This window comes from Pan paniscus, chromosome 2 (assembly GCF_029289425.2).
Source record: "Pan paniscus chromosome 2, NHGRI_mPanPan1-v2.0_pri, whole genome shotgun sequence".
Classification (NCBI taxonomy): Eukaryota; Metazoa; Chordata; class Mammalia; order Primates; family Hominidae; genus Pan; species Pan paniscus.
In genome coordinates this window covers 63,292,926-63,311,098 of record NC_085926.1, presented here as the reverse complement: position 1 = coordinate 63,311,098, position 18,173 = coordinate 63,292,926, and the positions used below count along the sequence as shown (strand labels likewise).

The window sequence follows — 18,173 nt, the reverse complement described above, 5'->3', positions numbered from 1 at the left end:
AAAAAGCAAGAAGAGAATAAACAGAGGGAGTCAGAGAAACAACACACAGAGAGAATGAACAGAAAACACGAAATAAAATGGCAGGCTTTAACAGATGAATAGTAACATTAAATGTAAATGGTCTAAGTATACCAATTACAAGAAAGAGATTGGAAGAACAGATTAAAATACATTACCCAACAATATGCTATCTAAAAGAAATTCACTTCAGCTATAAAAATGTAGGCATGTTGAAAGTAAAAGAATCTTTAAAGCAGTTTTTTTCCAGTTCTGTGAAGAAAGTCATTGGTAGCTTGATGGGGATGGCATTGAATCTGTAAATTACCTTGGGCAGTATGGCCGTTTTCACGATATTGATTCTTCCTACCCATGAGCATGGAATGTTCTTCCATTTGTTTGTGTCCTCTTTTATTTCGTTGAGCAGTGGTTTGTAGTTCTCCTTGAAGAGGTCCTTCACATACCTTATAAGTTGGATTCCTAGGTATTTTCTTCTCTTTGAAGCAATTGTGAATGGGAGTTCACTCATGATTTGGCTCTCTGTTTGTCTGTTATTGGTGTATAAGAATGCTTGTGATTTTTGTACATTGATTTTGTATCTTGAGACTTTGCTGAAGTTGCTTATCAGCTTAAGGAGATTTTGGGCTGAGACAATGGGGTTTTCTAAATATACAATCATATCATCTGCAAACAGGGACAATTGGACTTCCTCTTTTCCTAATTGAATACCCTTTATTTCTTTCTCCTGCCTGACTGCCCTGGCCAGAACTTCCAACACTATGTTGAATAGGAGTGGTGAGAGAGGGCATCCCTGTCTTGTGCCAGTGTTCAAAGGGAATGCTTCCAGTTTTTGCCCATTCAGTATGATATTGGCTGTGGGTTTGTCATAAATAGCTTTTATTATTTTGAGATATGTCCCATCAATACCTAATTTACCGAGAGTTTTTAGCATGAAGGGCTGTTGAATTTTGTCAAAGGCCTTTTCTGCATCTATTGAGATAATCATGTGGTTTTTGTCTTTGGTTCTGTGTATATGCTAGATTATGTTTATTGATTTGCATATGTTGAACCAGCCTTGCATCCCAGGGATGAAGCCCACTTGATCATGGTGGATAAGCTTTTTGATGTGCTGCTGGATTCGGTTTGCCAGTATTTTATTGAGAATTTTTGCATCAATGTTCATCAGGGATATTGGTCTAAAATCGACTCATCTGACAAAAGGCTAATATCCAGAATCTGCAAAGAACTCAAACAAATTTACAAGAAAAAAACAACCCCATCAAAAAGTGGGCAAAGGATATGAACAGACACTTCTCTAAAGAAGACATTTATGCAGCCAACAGACACATGAAAAAATGCTCATCATCACTGGCCATCAGAGAAATGCAAATCAAAACCACAATGAGATACCATCTTACACCAGTTAGAGTGGCGATCATTAAAAAGTCAGGAAACAACAGGTGCTGGAGAGGATGTGGAGAAATAGGAACACTTTTACACTGTTGGTGGGACTGTAAACTAGTTCAACCATTGTGGAAGACAGTGTGGTGATTCCTCAGGGATCTAGAACTAGAAATACCATTTGAGCCAGCCATCCCATTACTGAGTATATACCCAAAGGATTATAAATAATGCTGTTATAAAGACACATGCAGACGTATGTTTATTGAGGCACTATTCACAATAGCAAAGACTTGGAACCAACCCAAATGTCCATCAATGATAGACTGGATTAAGAAAATGTGGCACATATACACCATGGAATACTATGCAGCCATAAAAAATGATGAGTTCATGTCCTTTGCAGGGACGTGGATGAAGCTGGAAACCATCATTCTCAGCAAACTATCGCAAGGACAAAAAACCAAACACCGCAAGTTCTCACTCATAGATGGGAATTGAACAGTGAGAACACTTGGACACAGGAAGGGGAACATCACACACCGGGGCCTTTTGTGGGGTTGGGGGCGGAGGGAGGGATAGCATTAGGAGATATACCTAATGTAAATGACGAGTTAATGGGTGCAGCACACCAACATGGCACATGTATACATATGTAACAAACCTGCACATTGTGCACATGTACCCTAAAACTTAGAGTATAATAATAAAAAAAAGAAAGCAAAAGAATCGAAAAAGACATACAAAAAGTAATCAAAAGAAGGAAAGAATAGCAATATTAAAATGAGATAAAGTAAACTTCAGAGTAAAGAAAATTAACAAAGAAAGAGACATTATGTAAGGCCAAAGAGTTTAATCCAAGAAGACATAGCAGTTCTAAATGTGTACGTACCAAAAAACAGAGCTACAAACTTCCAGTTGAAGCAAAAACCAGTAGAACTGAAAAGAGAGAAAGGCAAATCCACAACTGTTTTTAGGGACATTAACACCTCCTTCCAATAACTGATGAAACAAGTAGAAAGAAAAAGGGCAAGGATAATAGAATAACTCAAGAATATCACCAACCAACAGAATCTAATCAACATTATGGAACTCTTCACCAAACGACAGCAGAATACATATACTTTTCAACAGCAGGATACACATACTTTTCAAGTTCCTATGAACACATACAAAGACAGGCCATATCCAAGGCCATAAAACAAAACTCAACAAATTTAAAAGAATTAAAATTATACAGAATACTCAAACCAAACTAGAAATTCAATAACAGAAATGTAACATAAAAATTCCCCCAAACACTTGGAAACTAAAAAAACACTTATGCATGCTACATTTATGATTTTCAAAAAGTCTCAAAAGAAATTTTTAAAATACATTGAATTGAATGAAAATAAAAACACAACATTATCACAATGTGTAAAACACATTTTGTGTATTCTTAGCACACAGTGCTAAGAAACATACTTTAATACGAACTACTTACATTAGAAAAGATTTTTAGAATCCTAAATCAGTAATCTAAACTTTCACACTGCAAGACTCTTAAAAAAAGGGAGCAAAATAAACCCAAGACAAGGAAAAGGAAGCAAATAATTAAAATAAGAATATAAATAAATAACAGTAGAAAAAAAAAGGAGAGGTGGCATATATTACTAATACTAGATATGAGACAGGGTATATATCACTACAGACCCTGCAGACGTCAAGAGGATAAGATAATACAGGCGTATCTCCAGCAAGATTTTATGTGGAAAGGCAAAGGAATGAGAATAACTAAAACAATGTTGAAACAGAACAGAATAAAATGAGAGAAATCAGTTTACCCGATTTCAAGACTTATTACATACTCATAGTTATCAAAACTCCAATATTGGCAGAGGGGAAGACATATAAATAGAATACAGTAGAGAACCCAGAAATAGACCAAAGCAAGTATGTTCAACTGATTTTTGACAAAGTTGCAAAAGGAATTCAAAAGAAGAAGAATAGCCTTTTCAATGAATGGTGGCAGAGCAACTGGGCATCCACAGACAAAAAATGAGCCCCAATCTAAACATAAACTGAATGATTAATATAGGTTGGTTTATAATTCTACTGTCTCTATTTTTCTGTGTGTTTACAAAGTTCCATAATAGAGTTTAAAGAGAAAAAGAATTTGAAGGAAATACCTTTCCCACTGTATAATTGAATGTTATTTAATGCTATAACTCTGGACACTCAAAGTTACATTACAAAATATTATACTAGATCAATTATAAGCATTTGTGTAGTTTATAGCATTATTATACTAAATACCTATAATTTATATACAAAAATACATATGGAATTATCCTTTGTTGAAAATATTTCACTATATTATACAATTTTCTTTCTAAAGTTTTTATGCTCTTATAATAAATGCAATATGAATTTATAGGTCAACACTAAAAATTCATAATCTGAATTTTTATTCTTTACTTTCTGAACCAATACAACTTCTTATTGAACTTGATCTATTAATATTTAATGTTTAATGTCCTGGGGAAAAAATAATCTTATGCTCAATTTATTCTTATATGCTGAATTTCCTATACTCTCCTAATTTCCATTATACTTGTTTTATTAAAGAATCAACTTGGCAGTAAGAGGAAAAATCATGAAACATAGAACATTCTGAATAACTCTACAGTGCTCTGCTAAATATAAAACCATGTAATTAATGTTTTTGTTTAATAACATAGATCCCAATTTTCTAGAGAATTGTGTCTTCATGAAGCAGGGTTTAAAAAAAAAACTAAGATGTATCTCACTTGGATTGTTCCATCCTTGCTGGTTGATTCTAATTGTTTTAACCTTTTATTTGGTAGCATACTGAAAGAAAGATCTTAACTCAAAGTATGGGATTCCATAAAAGATGATAGGTTGGCATGACTTACTGAAATTTGCTATTGTCCTGAAGCTATTTTACTGTACCTTTCCAGGCTGTCAGTTCTGCTTAAACCTGATAATTATAAAATAAGTCTTCTTTTCTTATCTTAAAGTGACTTCTAACATAGGAGCAAGTACCTCTTAAACCTAGAACTGTACATTTCATCTGTTTAAGCCTCAAGAGCCTGGAGGACCACTGGCTAAAAATCCAGTAATAAAATGCCACATCCTGTTAAGAAATTTTGGAAGAAAACTTTATTTCTGCTCCTTTTAAGTAAATTGAGATTTATTTCTTATGTGCTCTTTCTTGAACTTTTAACTCAGTTAGCAGCAGATGTGTTTCAGAATCTATTAACTTTACTTTAATCTTGGATTTTATTTTAACCTTTTTGATAAAAACTTAAAAATGAAATCATTTCCTCAACTTATACATAGCTACATCAGTTGTACTTGGGAAAAATGGGATGTTGAAGAGAGAATGCTAAGGAGAGAAATTAGTGTAAGGCATGAAACTCACTGCAATAAAAATACAATGTTGGCATGACTCTTTAAGGTTTTGTTATGCACCAGGAGCCATTTTATGCTCTAGGAATACAATAGAGAATAAAACAGGTATGGTTCTTGTAAAGCACACATTTTAGTGGGGGAAAGAGTCAATAATCAAATAAATAAAGAAAAAATATCAGACAGTAACTAGTGCCATGAATCAAACAAAAAGAAAATGATAGAGACAGGGGCTACTCCACATGAGACAATCAATAATTATTACTCTAATAAATTAGCACCTTAACTAAACCCTGAATGAGAAGAAAGAGCCAATCATGTGAATATCTTGGGAGAGGTGGGTGATGAACAGGTCTGAGAGTTCAGCAACTGCGAAGGCACTGGGGTAGAAACTTTTGCCCCTTTACAGAGACAAAAAGAAGCCCAGAGTGGTGAAAGAAAAGTGACTAATGTAGAGAGAAGCCTATAGTGAGGTAGAGAGATGAGAAAGCAGTCTTATCATATACGATGTTACAGGCCAGGATAAATAGTATTTTATCCTAAGTACGAGGAAGCCATTAGAGGTTTTTGAAAGGGGATGTTAACTAATGCAAGTTATAACTTAGGTTAACTAATGCAAGTTATAACTAATACAAGTTATAATAAGATCATTCTTGCATATGTGTAGAGAACAGATTTTAGAGAGGTAAAACCAGAAGTTTAAAAGCAAAATTAGAGAAGACAAAACTAGAACGACTTAGAAGATTGTAGCAGGAACCCTCTTGAGAGATGGCAATGGCTTGGGCTAGGATGAGAATAGTGAACACACAGAGAAATAGATGGATTTCAGATGGGCCCAAAAAGTTCTATTGGGAATATTTGCTGATAAATTGGGAAGACAAGGGAGAAAACAGAAGAGAAACCAAGGCTGACTCCTAGGTTTGGGGCTTGTTTAGTTGAGTGGTTGGTGGTGCTACTTACTGACAGCAGAAGAATACTGGAGGAGAAGCAGGTTTTAAGGTGGAAAGCAATACTTTCTTCTTTAACATATTAATTCCTAGATGACTTTAGACACTCAAGTGGACATGTTTGGTGGATCATTGCACACTCATAACTGGAGTTTAAAGGGCAAGTAAAGGACAGAGATAGACATTTTGGACACACTGACATCTAGACAGTAATTTTTAAAAGTAGGAGTAAATAAAGTCACTATACTAATTTTTATTATTATTATTATACTTTAAGTTCTAGGGTACATATGCACAACGTGCAGGTTTGTTACACAGGTATACATGTGCCATGTTGGTTTGCTGCACACATCAACTCGTCATTTATATTAGGTATTTCTCCTAATGCTATCCCTCCCCCAGCCCCTACTCTATGACAGGCCCCAGTGTGTGATGTTCCTTGCCCTGTGTCCAGGTGTTCTCATTCTTCATTTCCCACCTACGAGTGAGAACATGCAGTGTTTGGTTTCCTGTCCTTGTGATAGTTTGCTGAGAATGATGGTTTCCAGCTTCGTCCATGTCCCTTCAAAGGACATGAACTCATCCTTTTTTGTGGCTGCATAGTATTCCATGGTGTATATGTGCCATGTTTTCTTAATCCAGTCTATCATTGATGGACATTTGGGTTGGTTCCAAGTCTTTGCTGTTGTGAATAGTGCTGCAATAAACATACGTGTGCATGTGTCTTTATAGTAGCATGATTTATAATCCTTTGAGTATATAACCAGTAATGGGATTGCTGGATCAAATGGTATTTTTAGTTCTAGATCCTTGAGGAATCGCCACACTGTCTTCCACAATGGTTAAACTAATTTACACTCCCACCAACAGTGTAAAAGTGTTCCTATTTCTCCGCATCCTCTCCAGCATCTGTTGTTTCCTGACTTTTTAATGATCGCCATTCTAACTGATGTGAGATGGTATCTCATTGTGGTTTTGATTTGCATTTCTCTGATGACCAGTGATAACCAAAACAGCATGGTACTAGTACAAAAACAGATATATAGACCAACGGAACAGAACAGAGGCCTCAGAAATAACACCACACATCTACAACCATCTGATCTTTGACAAACCTTACAAAAACAAGCAATGGGGAAGGGATTCCCTATTTAATAAATGGTGCTGGGAAAACTGGCTATACTAATATTAAACATAATTTGAGGGAGGCTGTGTAGAGTAGAATGTAACTATAAACTTATTAGCAAATTTGATGTTAGGCGCTTTCATTTTCAAAAACTATATCCAAAATATCATATGTATGTAACTGGAAAACCTGAAAGATTTGAAGACTTGGGATATAAAAGTGATTTGATCATACAATAGAATTTGGATTATTTAAATTCTTTTTTTACCTTTTATTTTAGGTTCAGGGGTATATGTGCAGGTGTGTTATATAGGTAAACTGTGTGTCACAGGGGCTTAGTGTACAGATTATTTAATCACCCAGATAATAAGCATAGTACGTGACAGGTAGTTTTTTGATCCTCTCTCTCTTCCCACACTCCACCCTCAAGTATACCATGGTGTCTGTTGCCTTCTTTGTGTCCATGAGTTCTCATTGTTTAGCTCCCATTTATAAGTGAGAATATGCAGTGAGAATAAATGTGATTCATCACATAAACAGGACTAAAAACAAAAACCATATAATTATCTCAATAGATGCAGGAATGGATTTGGATAAAATTCAACATCACTTGATATTTAAAAACCCTCAACAAATTAGGCATTAAAGGAACATATTTCAAAATAATAAGAGCCATCTATGACAAACCCACGGCCAACATCATACTGAATGGGCAAAAGCTGGAAGCATTCCCCTTGAAAATTGTAGTGGCTGGTAATGGCCTTTCCTTTTCATATTTAGCACTACTTTGGAAACTTGTAAGGTAGGTCCAGTGGTAACAAATTCCCTCAGCATTTGCTTATCTGAAAAGGATCTGATTCCTTCTTCATTTATGAAGCTTTGTTTGACTGAATATTAAATTATTGATTGGAAATTTCTCTCTTTATCAATTCTGAACATAGGCCCCCAATCTCTTCTGGATTATACGGTTTCTGCTGAAAGGTCCACTGTTAGCCTGATGCGGTTCCCTTTGTAGGTGACCAGCCCCTTCTCTCTAGCTGCCTTTAACATTTTTTTTTTCTTTCATTTCAACCTTGAAGAATCTGATGATTATGTGTCTTGGGGATGGTCTTCTTGTGTAGTATCTTGCAGGGGTTCTCTGCGTTTCCTTAATTTGAATGTTGACCTCTCCAGAGAGGTTGGGAAGTTTTCATAGATATCCTGATACATGTTTTCCAAGTTGCTTGCTTTCTTCCCATCACTTTCAAGGTTACCAATGAGTCATAGATTTGATCTTTTTATGTAATCCCATCATTCTCAGAGGTTCTGTTCATTTTTTAAAATTATTTTTCCTTTATTTTTCTCTGACTGAGTTAGTCTGGAGAGCAAGTCTTCAAGCTCTGAGATTGTTTCCTCAGCTTGGTGTATTTTGCTGTTAATACTTGTGATTGCATTATGAAATTTTTGTGGTGTGTTTTTCAGCTGTATCAGATCAGTTTGGTTCTTTCTTATGATGGCTATTTTGTCTGTCAGCTTTTATATCATTTTATTGTAATCCTTAGGTTCCTCGAATTAAGTTTTAACTTTCTTCTGAATATCAATAATCTTTGTTCCTATCCATATTCTGCATTCTATTTCTGTCATTTCAGCCATTTCAGCCTGGCTAAGTACCCTTGCTGGGGAACTAGTGTGGTCTTTCGGGATTAGAAGACACTCTGGCTTTTTGAGCTGCCAGAGTTATTGCACTGATTCTTTCTCATCTATGGTGGGATGATTTCCTTTAACTATGGTGTAATTTGAGTAGCCAGTAGACTTCTTTTTTGGATGTTTTTAGAGGGCTGGGGGTTTTTGCAGGGGGTTTGTAGCTGAGTTCTCACCCTTGGTTTCACAAGGGAGTACATTATCAAAGGATTTTTGGTGTTGAAGTTTGGGCTGTGATCCAGTAGATAAGCTAAATGGCCAGTTGGTAGGCTCTTGTTCAGACACATGGCTCCTCTATATTTCCTCATGAATGCAGCTGTGCTCTTTCTCAGTGCTCTGAGAGTGTGGGCTCCTCTCCCACTCAAGTGCTAGCTGCAGATCTTTGCTTGACTCTTCTGGGCTGCACTTTGCAGCCTTGGGGCGAGCTCAGGCTTTATGTTTTCACCCCAGCTTGGAGGCGCAGGGGAAGGGATCTTGGCAGTGGTTGTGGCAGAGGACTTTTCACCTATCTCATGGGGCTCTATCCCAGAGAGATTCAGAGCTGCCATTAATCAGTGTGATCAGCCTGGGGTGGAACTGCTGTGCTGTGGGCCCAACCCAGGGGCAGCTGTGCCTTGTGACGAGCGAGGGTTGTGGGGGAAAGGGGGATGGGGGAAACAGACTGGCCTCTCTCCTTAGGACAACTGCAGCTTGCTGGAGTCATGGTTAAAGCACCCAGTGTCTTTGCTACTTCCCCAATCCAGGGGCAGCAAAGGCAGTATCACTGCAGTGGCAGTGGCAGAGGGGCTTTCAGTTGCCTCTGGGAGCTCCCTCTTGAGATACACAGAGCCACCGCTACTGGAAATGTTCAGCCAGGGATGGGGTGGCTGTGCTGCTGGCTCAAGCTGGGGCCTTCACTTGGTGAGGAGCAGGGGGTGGAAGGCTCACAGGGAGGAGTGACTGGACTCTTGTCTATGGTGACTGTGTCATGCTGGACATAGTTTTTGTTTTTATGTGTTTTTGTTTTTTCTCAGACTGAGGGCAGCAGTGGCAGAACCACTGTCGTGGCAGTGGCAGAGGGGCTGTTGATCACCTCTAAGATCCCTTTCCCAGGGAAACATAGAGCCTCTACCTGTGGATATACTCAACCATGCATGGGATGGCTGTTCTGTGGTCCCAAGCCGGGGGCTGTCTGGTGAAGAGTGGGGATTGAGGGCTTGCAGGGAAGAGAGACTGGGCTCCTCTCTGCATGGTGGCTGTTGTGTGTGGGAAATGCCAGCATAGCAACCAGGTCCTTTGTTCCTTCCCCATCCTGAGGGTGGTTAGGGTGGTACTACTGCAGCTCCAGTGGCAGACGGGCTGTGGGTTGTCTCTGTGATTTCCTCCTCAGTGAAATGTAGAACCACCTCCAACTAAAGTGTTGAGGTGGGGCCAGAGTGGTTGTGCCAGAGTCCGAGGTCCGGGGTCCCACTCAGTGAGGAGAAGTTGAAACGAGGACTCAGGTGGAAAAGAGTCTGGCCACTTCTCTTTTCCACAGTGGGGCAACTGTGCTGTGCTGGGGAGCTGTATCAGTCTCAAATCACCACACACCTTCTAGAACCTGAGGGCAGCAGCAATTAGGGCTGCAGGGCAGCAAAAATAGTGGCTTGCATCTCCCTCTGGGAGCTCTGTCCCAGGGAAGTCAGAGCTGCTACTGGTCTGAAAGCCCAGGCAGTAGGTGGCTGGTGTCCCAGGCCAGTGGGCCTTATCCTGCAAGGTGAAACCTGAAGTTCTTCACTGCTCAGCCTCATGAAATTTGCCTCTTTCCCGGAGATGTGCAAGGGAGCCTGACCTCCCCCACTGCCAGAGCTGCAGTGGCTAATGCCAGGTTGCCTGGGGATCCAAGGCTCCTAGGACTGCATGTGTGCATGAGTGACTTCTCTGACCAGACTCCACACAGCTCTCGGTGTCAGTCTGGAGGCCCCTGTGGGGTGGGCTCACAGGGGGATCTCCTGAGCCCAGGGTTGCAGAAGTCCATGGTAGAAGTGTAGGTTCCTGGGGACTCTCACTCACTCATCATTTTTCCAAGGTATGGGGGCCTCCTCTGGCTCTATGCCATCCCAGGTGGGTGGTTGTCTTGTCTCATTCCTCTCTTTCGTTCGTGGGTTGTTTCCTTGATGAATCCCAATGTGTCCACCTGAATGTTCCAGTTAAAGGTCTAGGGTTTACTCACCACTCTTTCTTCTGTCCGTGAGAGCAGTGCACGCTAGCTCCTTCTAGTCAGCCATCTTGGCTCTCCCCCGTATTTAAATTCTAATTCAACAATAGGGATTAGAGGATATTTTCTGGGTTTATGAATCCACTGTGTTTATATAGGGGTCTTTCTCTAACTCAACACTCTAAATTTTTACAAGGTTCTCACCTATGAATTCAAAATTTAACCTGATAGCATAAAATATAAAATTACTCCTTACTGTCCCCAGCGGGTCTGGATATCTAAACAACCTCAAAATTGCAGGAGAGTAGAAGATACTATTTTTAACCCACAAAGTGCTTAGAGATCCATCTAGAAATTATGCCCCCAGCCTAAAAATTTCCAGCTATGCCCACAAATCATAGACAAAAGGCCATGTGGTATTTGTCCATTTTAAACACCACAGTATACAATTACCACAGTTAAGTTTCAGCATAATTTTTTGGGCGAGTACAAATTCCACTTTTCAGACATCTACAGAAGTAAGATTATGAAGTTCTATTAAGAGGAAGTATCCAATAGATTCTTTATTGGCACACTAGACAGCTTGTCAATGTGTTTTTTGAAAACTCACCTAAGAAACAACGAAAGGATTAAATAAATCCCAGATGGGGGCAGAGTCAATCCTTTCAGAGCAGTCTCAAGGGCCTGATTTTCTAAATGAAATCTTGCCAAGTTTAAAATATCATTGTTCCCATCTTGGGCTAGCTTTGGAAAAAAACATCTTCCACAGGGCAGAGAAATGCCTCCCCTAGGGAAGCTTTTAGAGGATAAAGGGGGATTAACATGTCCACTTCATGTGGACATCTACAAATTTCTCTCATTTACGTATCTCCTCCAGCTGTCTAGCTGCTTGCTGATTATGTGCACTATCAAAAATGAGAAAGAATGTGGATTATCTACAAGGACAGAGCCTCACAAACAGGTTTTAAATTTTATTCCCTGCTTTAGATAGTAAGATTCAAATGAAGTAACTCAAAATGGTTCATTCATGACCCTCTTTTCAAAATGGTCATGAGATAAGACGAGAACCTGAAGAAGCTCCAAGAATCTTTGGATTCCTTAGGTGAGGAAGAAAATTCTTCTTAGTCTTCATGAACTCAAATCAACCTCAGAATTCCATACAGTGTTAAGGAAACATAAAGGGAGTCTAAAAATGTTCTAAAAATATAAGCAAAATATGGTATTAGCTGATTGATTGTTGTCCCAATTACAATTAAATAAAAAATAATGACATAGAAGGCTTTGAGAGCAATGTCAAAGCCTCTCTGCTTCGCCTTCACACCAGTGGGTAGTGGTTTGTTAAGAGACAACAACACAAAGACAGCAAAATGGAAAATTGATTCCATCTTACGAAGCTTGAACACCAGGTTCCAAACTTTAAAGGATTGGATTGGTGCATCCAGTGGGAAAACACAAATATTAAAATGTTTTAGAAAAGTAAAAGATAAAGAAATATCACATAGCTTATGTTGTTTGGCCATAAGCATTTAATCGTTTTAACTTTTCAATTGACTTTATGTTGTTTTTGCAGGTACATATATTCTCTGAGATCTACTTTCCCTATACTGGGTGCCCCTCTTTCCACACTTAACCCCCTCCTCCATTTTGCAGACTCTATCAGTTTGCTCAGGCTGCCAAGGCAAAATGATTTTGACAACAGAACTTTATTTTCTCAGAGTCTGGAGGCTGGAGTCCAGGATCAAAGTGTCAGCAGCGTTGGATTCTCCTGAGGTCCCTGTCCTTAGCTTGCAGACAGCCACCCTCTTGTTGCCTCTTCACATGGCCGCCTTTTGTGCATGCATGTTCCTGGTGCCTCTTTCACTTCCTAAAAGGACACCAGTCATATTGGATTAAGTTCCCACTCTAAGGGCCTCATTTTAACTTAAACTCATCTTTAAAGAACTTACCATTAAATACAGTGACATTCTGAAATATTGGGGGTTAAGACATCAAATTGTGAATTTTGCAGATACATGATTTAGCTCATAACACAGACCATGAGTACAGAGGATTTATTTCTCCCTATCTTGACAACAACAGCATCTTCATGTAAGGTGTCCTTCTCAACTCTAAGAAATGTCCTTGTTGAAGCTTTGTTTGAATGTCTATCAGCAACACAATCACTTGTCAAATCTTCACAATCTGACTTGAAGCAACACTGTATAAATAAAATACCTCTTTCCAAAACTGTCAATAAACTTCTTCAGCCAAAATCAAAGGCCATTTTTTTCATTCTATTTTTCCTGGTTCAGTCTGTAGCACTGCACACCATCACTGCCACCTTTGATTGAAAATATGATCCTTCCTTAATGACCATGGCTTTATACTCCATAGGACTCTTTGTTATTCCTTCTCCTAATTTTGCTTCTCTGAGGTCCAGATTCACTCGTCTGGCCTGTTCCTTCCCCATTAATCTTAAGAAAATCTTGTCCCTTTAAGTAACTCAATCATTGCCTTTTTCACAAGTGGCCCTGCAGTGACATCTCCAGACTTGAATTGCCTCAGAACTTGGGTCTTTTACATCCAACTTGAAGCTCTTCATCTTCAATTTTCTCAACTGGAACTCAGCATATGCAACATCACATTCCTCTTTCATTCAAACTAGCGCCCTTTCTTGCACTCTTTCTCTGCTTCCCCGTAGGACACTCAGCTCAAAGCCTGGCACTACCACTGGTCACTCCTTAATGTATTATCCAAGTATTTACTGAACCTCTGCTGGGAAGCAGACAATGTGCTAACCAAGGCAGATATCTGTGAATGAAACGTGCATAGTTCTCAGCTTTGCAATTGCTCTTGGTCCAGGCAAACACCTCTCTCTTTGATGCTCCATAGCCTGTCACTAAATTCTATAAATCCTCCTTCTAAACATCATGGATGCTCATCTCTACTTTTTAAAAATTTCTTGCTGCCAAAATCAATGTCTCGTTTCTCAATACATCAGTTTTTATCACACTGAGATTGCTGTAATAACCTCTAAACTGATCCTATGCCTCTAATTTCCATTTTACTTGATCCTTACCACCCAATCTCTGTAAAATATCACGGCAATACTAACCTTTAACTACTAGTATTATCACTGTCACTTCCTGCAGAAAATCGTCAGTGATTGTGCTTGCCCTCTTAAAAATAAAATCCAAACTTCAGATCTGGGGAAATGGGAAGAAACATTTAGGTGTGAGTTATTATTTTATTACTTAAAAGCTTTATGTTCCCAGGAAAGTCACTTACCATCTCTGGGCCTGTTTCCCTAGTTGAAATATTAGGATTAAAATTGGTAACTAGCTCATGAATTATTTAAATTATAATTCAAGGCCGGATGCAATAGTTCACACCTGTAATCCTAGCACTCACTTTAGGAGGCCGAGGCAGGCAGATCACCTGAGCTCAGAAGTTTGAGACGAGGCTGGGCAACATGGTAAAACCCCATGTCTACCAAAAATCTAAAAATTAGCTGGGCATGGTGCATGTTCCTGTAGTCTCAGCTACTTTGGAAGTTGAGTTGGGAGGGTTTGAGCCTGGGAGGTGGAGGGTGCAGTAACCCGAGATCGCAGGACTGCACTCCAGCCTGGAAGATAGAGCCAGATCTTATCTAAAATAAATAAATAAATAATTCAACAGTGATGCTTAGAGGATATTTTCCAAACTTCAGAATGTACTGTATTTATGTAGGAGTCTTTCTCTAACTCAACACTCTGAATTTTTACAAGATTCTCACTTATAAATTCAAAGTTCAACTTGGTATTATAAAATATAAAATTACTCCTTACTTTCCCCAGTGGGCCTGGATAATATCTAAACAATCTCAAATTTGCTGGGGAGTTTGTAACCCCAAAAGTGCTAGGAGATCCATCTTGAAGTTTCACATCTGGCCTAGAATTTCCAGGTATGCCCACAAATTATAGACAAAAGGCAAAATGGTATTTGTCCATTTTAAACATATAGTGTGCATAGCTCACAGGGTTGTTATGAAGGATACTGGCACACACTATTGCTACTGCCACCACCACCTGGTCTGTCAACTAATGTTTATGAAGTACCTAATATGCCAAGCACTGTGATTATTATTGCTCACTTAATCTTCAGTCTGTACACTAACTGTGTGACCTTGGGGCAAGTTTCTTAACCATTCAATGGCTCAGGTGTTTTTATTTTCAAAACTAGGTGTTATAAAGAATGAATGTGATTTATGCAAAAATTCCAGTGCCTGGCACAGAGTCAGTTCTCAGAAATGGCACTATGACTCTTACTCAGGACCACTCATTGTAACTCTTTGATAGAAACTATAAAAATAAGGGTCTCACAAGTGTAGCCATCTCCTACTTTCTAAGCTGGATTGGTGACCTGTCAGCAAGAAGGAATTGTGTCTTATATTGGTTTATTTTCTTAACAGGAGCAAACAACATAGAAAACCATTCCTCAATAAATGACAAAGGATGAATCACTAGGTAAAACTGTTATCTATAAAAGTACACATACTTTATATGAAATTATGCTCCAGAAAATTTCCTAGAGTGGCTTTTCTTCTCTGGTTTATATTACACTTGGCCTTTTTCCTTACATAACATAGTGAAATTATTTAATTCTAGTCTTAGTATTGTAGTGATAAAGATCATCTAAGCTTATTTAAAACCATAAATATTCCTCTTATCACCCCTCCCAAGAGAAAATTAGCATTTTAGGAGAAAAATAAACCTATAGGGAAAAAAACCCCTCAGTTTTGTTCCAAGAATGTCTTGTAAAGATTTAGATTGTACTTGAATTCAATACATAACCAGAGATTACATATGGGTTAATGAGTACCAGAATTAAAGCTAATTAAGATTCTGTCTCTTTTTCAGAAAATAAAATGGATTCAGCATAATTCAGTCTTCCAAATCTTTTATTGATATAATTACTAAATGCAAATATTTATGAATTGCACAGGCAGTGTTCAGTATTATTTAAAATAGCAAAAAGCTATTGCTGCAGCAAAGGAAAGAAGGGAATAGAACATCAATAGCTTCCCACAGATCATTTGCTCACCATGTTTATGTGAGAAATATTCAGAATATGAGGTATGCCCCTATTAATGGACTCATCACTCTGAAGTGGTTCCAAGGTCAACATGTTCACATTGCTTTTCAGCTGAATAGAAAATGTAATAAAAGAATGTTTTTGTCTATCCCATTTTACACACACACATGCACATACATATGTATCGCCTTAGAAAAAATATATATCTTTTGAATAAATACAGGTCCTTTCTGCCCTGGATAACATTCTTTTCCTCAAATTAACGAAAAGAGAACTGAATATATTTCTTTAAAAGGGAACTGAATTTATTTCTTTCTTCTTTCAGTATCTTTCAAAGAACTATATCCTTGTGATATTTTTGTCAACAAATTGTAAAGCTGAAATTCTCATCAGTAATTCTTCAGTTTTATTTCCCCATGTTAACTTTTAATTAACCAAATTTAAAATTAAACTTCCTATGCGAACCTCTATATAGACACCTACAATGTAAAACAGATCATAGCAATAGTGCTCAAATCAAAGCTTCCTTTGGAGTGGGAGTGCTGAACTGTCGCTACTGTCCCCCACCACAACCCACCCCCACGTCCAGTCAGGAAGAATCCCTATGGAACCCTGGGGACCGTGGAACCCCACTTAAATACCTTCAAGTTTGAAACTATATTTTTCTGGTTGTTGAACACAACCTTCAAAGTTATGATGTCATGTGGTAGAGTCTGAGAGGTAAATTACAATTTATACAGTTGAACTTCATCCCTTTGCCAATATCCTGCACTTCAGCTGACATTAGCTCTGTTGGAAAGCCACAGCCCTCTGCTGGTATGTGTGTACCCTGCAGCCAGCTAATCCTCCCTAAATAGTTTCTGTAATTACTGATCTTAAGTGATCACTCCCTTTTCGTGTACTTGTGCAGGTTGTTTTTAGACTCTCCAAAGTCAACCTTTTCATTTATCTCTATTTTTAATGCCATTTATTAAACTTGGCCCCTATTTCAATTTATTCAGGTCACTTGAGACCATATTTCAGCCACCAAGGATATTCATTTATCCTGTAACCTAATTTCATTTACTAGATTGATGAGGTTAACTTCTTTAACATAGAGCACATCCCACGTCCCACATCCCATCTCATGCCTACTGAATCATAATTTCCAATGGCACATCCAAACAACTATTTTTTTACATTCTTCTCAGATGACTCAGATCCACTCCTAAATACAAACCACTTCTAGAAGTCTTAATAATACAAGTAGTTGGTGGCAGTGAATAGGTCAGGACCAAGGACAGAGACCATCAACACTCCAGTTGATTTTAATCCATAATTTATACTGGATAATTCAACCAATTAAGAATGCACTGACTCTATCCTCTTCTAACTTACTTTTACTCTGGGGTAACTTCATCTAAACTCTTACTTCCATCCAGATATAACTGTTTACAATGTTTTTGACTATTCGAAGCCAAATTTTTAAAAAAGAAATTGCAAAATTGATATTTCTAGTATGACTTCTTCTTTCTCCATGAGCTCATAAGCCCTTTATCTATTTGATTATTTGTCCTACAATATGGCTGTGAATTGACATTAAGCTCCTAAACCTATATGTTGTTGTATCCACTTATCTCATTACCCCACCTTTTTAAAAGCATCACCAATATCTGAGCAAATTGAAAATCTCTCTTAATACCTTGCACAAAAGTGAAATTTATTCAGAATAAGATAAATGAACTGATTTATATTTCTGCCTTTCCATCTTTATGAAGCTTCAATATTTTTAGAAGTGGTATGTTTTATATTTCTAGACCAGTGGCCACTCTCTTTGACAGGATAAATAGAAAACATGAGTTTGGTGTAGAAAAGCTTTTGCAGATAGTAACTCCAGTATTATTGTTAGTCAATACTATTTGTTAATATTTTCTCACCCTTCTACATCAGGGGATCTGCATCGTCAGGGGTAGCAGTGACAATAGAAGTAATAAGGTTGTGGTGATAAATTTTCTTTTCATACTTAATATTCTTCCTCATTATCATGCACAATTTTATAATTGATGCAAGCAATGAATCCTTTTGGGAGGTTATAAAAAGAGTCTGGGCAGAAGGAAATGGTATTATATGAGCCTTATAGCACTTTCACTGTAACCTGAAAGTATGGACATTCTAGGGTTGTGTTCTTAGTATCTAGGCAGTACCTGGCACTAGTGAGATTCGAGTAATATTTTAATGAATAACCAAATAAATTACCACATGAGTAAAGAACAGCTCATCTCATTTAATCCAAGTAATTACCCCATGAATTAGTTATCTTTCTTTATCTGACAGAGAAGAAAACGAGGATCAGAGATGTTTAGTGACTTGCCTAAGATCACACAGAGTCAATGTCAGAGCA

At 38.1% G+C, this 18,173-nt stretch overlaps 1 protein-coding gene across 2 annotated transcripts in view; it reads right to left on the bottom strand.

Moving 5' to 3' along the window:
* The window catches only part of SYNPR (synaptoporin), a 336,540-nt gene that overhangs the window by 231,333 nt on the left and 87,034 nt on the right, over positions 1-18,173 (bottom strand). The window lies entirely within an intron of this gene.